We start from the raw sequence: 8,205 nt of genomic DNA, 5'->3' as shown, positions 1-8,205 counted from the left end.
ACTACAAGGGGTAACTTGTGCCCCACACAGTTTATAGCAAAGAATAACAGTAGACACAGACTGGGAAGTGACTTTTTAAGAAACCTCTTTTTGTGGGAAAGGTAGAATGCAGAATAACAGCATGTCTGCTGCCTGAGTCTTGGGATCATACTATCTCAAAAAAGAACGACCTGTCCCAATGCTCATATACATGTGCCGTAAGATATGTTTTAAAAACACTTAATACATTAAATATATTTATAGGCTTACATGTGTATAGTTTTGCAGATATATCAAGATGTCATTATAATTGTTAGTACTTCTTTGCAACTGTTTATTGGGCTGTTACAGCTTCTTATTATCTCACTTAGTGTTCCTAATGCCTTAACCATGATTAACAGATTTAAACTTTACATCATCTTGCTATCATTTGCTGGCACACACTTAAGAATATACCTGAGATTTTTGGATAATCCTTTCTGTTTGGCAGAGATGTTTGGAACTAAAAAGTACAAAATAGATGGTCAGCTCTGGAGGGAATCCTTCAGAGAGGGAATAGCTTAAGGAAAACATTGCCAAACAAGCAAAGATTTGCTGAGAGGTTTTCGGAATAACATTCTTGACTTAGAGCCCATTATCTAACAGATGTGTATTGATTTAATAAGCCTCCCTACTGTTTCACTATAAGTACTTAGTTCTCTCATCTTCAGTGCTGTATGTGGAGCAGGAACTTATTAATAAAAAGTCTGTAATTCCAGCAAGATGTGTCGGTGCCCATATTTATCAAGGACAGTTAAGTATTTTAAAGCTAATTAAAGCTGCTTCCTTTTTTTTTCTTTTAAATTGGGATGCTGCTGCTAAGTCCCTCAGTTGGAAGTAGTACCTGATGTATACATTTCTGTCTTTATTTGACAGAAGAATGATATTACAAGCTATGTCATTGATTCCGGTTTTTTTTCCCAGGATGCCTCAAAATAATCTTACAAAATAATATCTTGCTGTGGCTGCACAAGAACTGACACCTTGCAACTGCCAAGCTATTACTTCATTCTCACTTTTTTTCTAGCTGATGTTTACTAACTGTACAGAATCTGTTATTTTTAATACTACAGGCTTCATTTGCCATGTGAAAGGCTTAATACCACTAATTTCTGGTGAATAGAAAAGCATGTAATTATATGGCGTATCTCACTGCTTTGCAGAATAGAGGACAGAATAGAATGGCATCAGTGCATTAACACAACTCCTACCTAGACTCTAGTTGTACTAGTTTGTAACACTGAAGCTGTTGGTAGCCTCTGCCTAGATTGACATAAAGACTCATCATGCAGATGATAGTGAAGCACAAACAGAGGCATCCAGTAGTCCAGAACTGTCACAGATGTGATAACTGCTTACCTCTGCTCCAGAAAGTGGTTCCCTTGGGAAGAAGGAAGAAGTCCAGCCAGTTTTTCTGCTTCTCCCCTGTCTTATTTCTTACTGTAGCAAGAGGCGATAATAAAGAGGTAAAAAGAGCTGGGATTTGGTGCAAAACCTGCTGCAAGAAATGCAAATGTGGCAAGGAAGAGGGAGAGAGTTCTGCTGCTGAAAATTGCTGTAAGGTTTAGCAAGTGCTGCTGCATTGGAATGCAGCTGCCTGCCTCAGAACTGGGCACAGAACGTCATGTACGACTTTCTCAACAGTCTTGTGCTGTGCACGAAGGAGTCATCTCATGCCTATGTACACATGTGCATGCTTCAAATGAAGGCTGTTACAAAAAGCTGTAACCTTACGTAACATCAGAACAGCCATTATGATGCTCAGATTTTAATCGAGTGTGAGTTAGGCTGTGGGTTTACCCTGATACTTTGTGTGTTTATTCATTGCTATCAGGTGTTAAAATGAAAAAAAATCAGCTGCATGTTGATAAGCAACTAATGATTTTACTCTAGTTTTGTGGCACTAAGCTTCAGGTAGTTTAGAAGAGTCTGAAAGATGGAAAACTAATAGATTTGTCACTTCAGCCTCTTGAAAAGCTGTATTCCTGATGTTTCAACATGCGCATTGCAAAAGGGAGACACTAATGGAACACTAACAAGTCATTTCTGAAAGTCTTAGCCTTCAAATGTTAGTCTTACAACTGTAAAACAAAACAGCTGTGTATCACTGTAGTGGGTATGTTATCAAGTACCATAATCCCATCTTTTTTTAAGGTAAGAAATGTGTGAGAAGTTCAGCAAGTGTTCTGAGCACAGGACTTCTTCCATGATCTATTACTATTTTCTGCAAAGTTTAAAGTAATTTGCTTTTCTGATTCAAGCTATAAAGCTTTTAACTATAAAATTGATCTCCCCATAAAGTGCATGTTGTGTTCTAATACCATAATTACCTACGGCCTGATCTTCCAACCCTTGGTGGCATAAGTAATCTTTACTCATCTGTCTAATCTTACTGATCGCATATACAGGAGGTGTTAAGTGAGTACAGCAGGCTGCTACCCAACTTTTCTAAATCACGATTTGTTTTCACATGAATAAGTGATCTAAGTGAAGGGTTAACAGTGCTCTGTCTCTCTTAATTTAAGATTTGGAAGACAATTATAATTCAAAATGCTTCTTCTAGTTGAGACTCCTTAGGAAAAATATATACACCGCCTAGAGCTAGAAGTCCAACTTTGCTTTTAAATGCAAATATTTTAACAAGTATAACACATAGAATCATGAACTATCAATTATTCCTACTAGGCACATGTAAAACATCTTGTTTATCACAAAGAGGCCAAATTAAGCAGAAAATGTAAAGTAAAAATTTGTAATTGAGGTGTTGCCTGTTCTGCTTTGAAACTGCCCGTTGTTCTTATCAGCAGTAGCCTCCAGGTTGTCTTGATGCATTTGAATGGGTCTTTTAATAAGAAAAGTTGAGAACTGCTGGTAGTGGCTCTCTGTGGCGGCTGTTATGCAAGTGAATCTGGCTTGCAGTGACTTCTTACTGAGAATGGCGTTAGAACAGTGCATTGTTTACAAACACAAGCCTGTCGGATAAGAGAGGACATTAGTTTCCTCTACTTCCATTCCCTAAATGTCCTATGGGTAAGTACAGAATGACAAGGGGGAAACATTTCACTTCGGGAAGAGTAGATTTCCCAGCTAACCTACAGAGAGAAGAATATAGTCAAAAGTTCATGTAGATTTTTGGAAGCTTTAAGTAGAATTTTTTTATTCCCTATTTAATTGCATCAGTCTGAAGGCAGATCAACTACAAGTTCCAACAAATGTTGTTTTTAATTTTCAGCATGTTGTTTCAGCCTAAATCAAACAAACTGCTGTTGATCTCCATGCCCAGGAAGAGTTTGTTTGAGATTGTATCTTTCTTTTTGTTGCTGTTTGCTTGTTTGTTTCACCAGGGTGCTATTAACTATCTTTCAGAACTGTAACTTCAAAATTATGTCCTCAAGGTGATTTTGTTGCATTCTTTTGAAGACGTGACGACTGTTTTACTGACACTTTCCTGTTCTCAAGGGAGAGCTGATAGTTTTGGACCAGCAAGTAATTGTCTGGATCGTACCCAAAGTCTCTTCTTCAGGTTTCACAAACGTGTATGCACATGCATGGGATTAATGTGAATGCTGAGTCTCTGTATGGCACAGTCCTGTGATGAGTTCTGAAAACACGTCCTGATCATACAGTTACCTCTGGGAACATTCAGTGAAGTTAATGTTACATCACAGCAGTGATGGGAGTGGGGTGGGATTGGGGGAGAGGAGAGGATTTTTAGTTAGTTTTTAATATGTCCTATGAGCTCTTTTCTACCTTGCAGTCTTAAGTCTCTGGCAGTTAATGGGCTGTTCTATGTTTGTTTAATTTTTTTATTTTATTTATTTATTTATTTTCACATTAGCCCTGCTTTTGGGGAGTGATTTTTGAGATCTCTGCAGTCTTGGTCGCCACTTGGTTCTACAACCCCAACCCCACTGATTTGCTTGGGATGTTATTTTCAGACATCTCTCGGTTGCATTTTAACCTTGGAATTTACAGTGCTTCGTAAGTCAATCCTACATTGACTGGATTGATAGAGACTGTAAAACAGGTAATTATGCAACAACAAATTATGTCCAAATAGTATTATTAAAGATGCGCTGTCTATATTGTTTCACAGTTTCATCCCTCTGTTCTCTTAGATTACTTCCATGCTTTTTACAGCTCTGAGGTTCTATGGGCAAGAATATGAATTTATTCCACATGTTATTTTGTCATATGCCTTGAAATGAAAGGTAGTTTGCTTCTGTACAAGGTTCATTTCAGAAAGGTAGGAAAATCTTATTTTTTAAAAGCATGTTCATCCTGCTATCACCTAGTTCTGATTTTTTTCAACAGCACATGATTAAAGAGACTCGACCCAGCTGTAGTGAGCCTTTTGCTTCAACTCCTTAAGTGCATGGGAATTGCAGTAATGCTTATTTCACTTAAAATTACAGCAGCCAGAAGAGAACCTGTTTTTATGTATTTTTCTGTTTAAAACATAAAACACAGATGATTTGTCAGGGAACCACTCGTCTCAAGATAGCTGAATACATTGATTCCATTGTTTTCTGACTGTTGAATCTAAGCAAGACCACCAGTGGTGTATTTCTGTGATGTGATGAAATTTTGGCATACACTGAAGAAAATTCATGGCATTGAAATCATCAGATATTTTTTCCTTGTATTAGTTAGTGCTGTTATATAATAAGCATGGTTTATTTCACTTATTTTCCAGCATTGTTATTTCATGGTCGATTGTTGACCATGTTTACTAGTTGTAGCAGTTGTCACTGGACAGTGCGGAACTTTTCAGATGTGACCTGGAAAATGAGTCATTTTTTGGCATGAGCAGAAAAAGCTGAGTTACTGGGATCATTCACAGTGATACAGGTGAGCACTGATGCATCTTACAGTGAAATTTATTGCTTCTCTCTTAAAGTTCTTTTATCAGATCAGAGTACTAATTTGATTGAAAATGCAGAGTGGTGGCACTGCACAATGGGAAGAGCTTCAGTGCAGAAATGAGTTCTGTTTCAAATGAAAACTGAGATGTTCAAGTACAGGTTGTATCCATGAGTGGACTTGAAGGGAAAAGTGGTCTGTCCTTGAGATGGTTAGAACTGCATGAACAGTCCTTCAAACATGTACTTTGTGCCAGACTTCTGTACTTTGGTCCGTAAGTATTCAGTTTGGGCTTAATGAGTCCTGCTTCCTTCTCTGTATTCTACTACTAAAAATAATAGAATTAGAGGAAGTCTTGTGCATTAAACAAATGCAACTTATTTGGCCTGGAGTTATCTAAAATATAAAAAGGCACATGCAAATTAAATTTTATTCAGGGATCTCCTGTTTAAATGGAGCAGTGATATCATTGAACTTGCTCTGAGATTACTGCATTGTGTTGGAGAAGTGGTGGGCAATGTAGGTGGGCACTATTTGCTGTTCTTCCAGATTTTTTAAATGTAAACAATGCTTAAAAATGTAATTGGCACGCTGTGATAGTGAACTGCCAGCCTTACGGAGTTGAGTAATGGCTGCTGTACTGTAAAGAGAATTCATGCTCAGACTTGTAGTTAACTATGTAACCACTGCAGCATAACAAAGATGTTACTTCTCTAGACATCCTTTTGTTATTTCAGGTTGAACTTTGGGACTTCGGAAGCCATCTTGGAAGAGGTTAAATGATGCCATGAGAAATTCTGGCCAGCATACAGCCTTTCTAAAAGCTCTGCTTTCTTTAGCCACGAACTCATTTGCTTTGTAGCTTTCTGTTCACCTTTAGTGTCTGATTTCGTAGTCGGTGAAGTTCAGCAGCAGAACTCAGACCACATCTGTTGTGCCACTCATACTTCAAAAGGACATGAAATAGCTTTCACATCTCCACCTCCCTACTAAAATCTCTCCTACCTTTTGGTTTCTTGCATTAGAAGGGAAGGAATGTGCCTGAAACAGTCGGTTTTTTCTTCTTTTCATATTGTTTGATGCATGATGAGCTTGGCTATCTGATCTCATTGTGTTACTGAATATGGCTTCATTAGCCACAAAAAGTGCTATCTACAAGGAAGAAAATATGCCCTCTGCTGACTTCGTATGCGGCTAGAATTTAAAAAGCTGCTGTCAGAGTACCACGATGGAACTATTGTTTGCAAATAAAGCAAATTAAAATAAACATCTTTTATCATAAGAAAGCAATTAGTGTTGATTCGCAGCTTTGCTTGGTTTTTCTTTCCTGACCTTGACTACATCGTGATGGTTTTGTGCTTCCTCGGACAGCTTCCACTGCATCTGCATCGATTAAACCTTGATCTCATTTATTATCTCAGGAAATGGTCTCAAGGTCACAGGGCTGGAAATTTAATTATGGTGGCAGTATATTAAGTGGCACATTTAAAGATGCTGAATCGCAGTAATTAATTTTTTGGATGGTGGTCTCTAGGGAACAGGTTTTCTCCACACTGGGTGTTTAGACATCCATCATGGCCATTCAGCTTGGCAGCTGTCTTTTAGCTTTAAACTGTGTCATTATTCATCTTTTACGGCTGACTTTAAAAACACTAGACAACTATATTCTTTTTTATTGTAATATATGTCAGATGCTTGTATTAAGCTATACTTCACCTTTGCTATAAAACATTAACAGAGGTTGCTAGTAGTTACCTGGCTGGCCTCTAAATTGAGATAACAATTACCCTTCGCTGACATCTAGTGTCAAGGCATGAGATATAGCTGGAGTGCTGAATCCATTGGCCTGGAAATCCTGCGCTTCCCCAGTGATTCAAGCTCACCCGTGAAGCTACAGCACTGGACGTAATTAGTGGACACGAGGGATTAAGTTGGCACTCGGTGTTGACTTTGTAGCAGCACTAGGTTATTGAATGAAATGCAGCACTGCCAAGGTCTTAAAAATCTTGTAATGTTTAATGAAGGAATGGTCATTAAACTTGCTGGATCAAATATTAGGCAAGATGGAACTGGGAGGTATTTAATAAGGGGTCTGAAAATATGAACTAAATCACATCCACTCATTTACAAAGCTGGCAAAAGTCCAGTCTTTCAAAATTCTTCACTGCTGTTTTAAGGTAGGTGGTATTGGACTGGGGAGGGAGAACAGTGAGCAGGTTTTAGCTTCTAATGTAACTTCATTGAAAATTCTTCTACTGTAAAATTATTTTTCTTGAATGAAATATTGTTTTCATGCTGCTCAGACTGCAAATGAATTTTCTCTAGGGACTGTGAAGGTGCTAAAGTTCTCATTGTGAGCAATGTTCACAGGTTGATGTGAGGTCTTTCACACCCTTTGTCAAATTGAATATTTCAGGTCTCTGAGTGACCTAGTCTACAAACATGTTACTGAAGTTGAGTGAACTGCATGTGCTATATGGCTATGCACGTAGCCAACCAAAGCAGAGCAAATCAGGGCTCGCTACACCTGTAAGAACAGGATAGTCCAAATGTTTGGGTTTTTTTACATGGCTTTTTCAATAAATCCAGAGTGCATTGGATTTTTTTTTGAAGAAAAATATGCCACAATATAAAAAATCGGAGTTAAAAGCAGTATTTGAGGGAGGTTTATATTTGGAGCTTAGCAAATAATTACCCGAAAATATAATGAGGGTGTATCAAGCTTGTGTTTTCTTCCTTGTTGTGCCTCATTTTAAATAATCTATGTATGTGAATATTCACAATGGAATGCAGAGTAGCCATATAAAAAGCTGGGATTTTGGAACACGAGGGGAGGAGAGAACATAGCTTACATCACCACTGCCTGGAGAGTGATGGGTGTGTAATAAATAATCCATAGGTTAGGATAAGTTTGTGCGAGTGATTAGGCAAGCAGCTGTGCACAATAAGTAGATAAACAGGAAAGAAAATAATTAATGTTAATTTCAGATGAGGTTAGTGGTACCATACTAAGTATTCACTAAGAAACGCTTCTTTAGCTGTAGTCCTGATGTACATTCTGTCCTTGCAGCTCACCATCAGATTAAGTCACTGATGTTTTTGTTGAAACTGGGAGAGCAAATCTTGCTGCAGTTCAGGTGGAATGATGTGCTGTTTGGATAGTTAGCAAAATTAGGCTGTTTCATGTTTTTACATCAACAAGCTCAATCAAAAATGCTTAGAAGTTCGTATCTGGAGGCAATTTTATTTAGAGATTCTACAGTAGAGGGGTTGCAGTGATAGAAAATGGTTATGCTTTACTTCCTTTATGTAAGAGACCTGTGT

At 37.9% G+C, this 8,205-nt stretch overlaps 1 long non-coding RNA gene across 1 annotated transcript in view; it reads left to right on the top strand.

Moving 5' to 3' along the window:
* Positions 1-7,850, top strand: part of LOC125698464 (uncharacterized) — a 24,403-nt gene extending 16,553 nt beyond the window's left edge. Inside the window, exons 2-4 of the long non-coding RNA XR_007379196.1 lie at positions 3,857-4,045; positions 4,715-4,869; positions 5,619-7,850. This is a non-coding gene — a long non-coding RNA (uncharacterized LOC125698464). The remainder of the gene's footprint in view (positions 1-3,856; positions 4,046-4,714; positions 4,870-5,618) is intronic.
* Positions 7,851-8,205: the final 355 nt, after the last annotated feature.

Source organism: Lagopus muta, chromosome 10 (genome assembly GCF_023343835.1).
Source record: "Lagopus muta isolate bLagMut1 chromosome 10, bLagMut1 primary, whole genome shotgun sequence".
Lineage (NCBI taxonomy): Eukaryota > Metazoa > Chordata > Aves > Galliformes > Phasianidae > Lagopus > Lagopus muta.
This window is presented reverse-complemented; position numbering and strand designations above follow the sequence as displayed.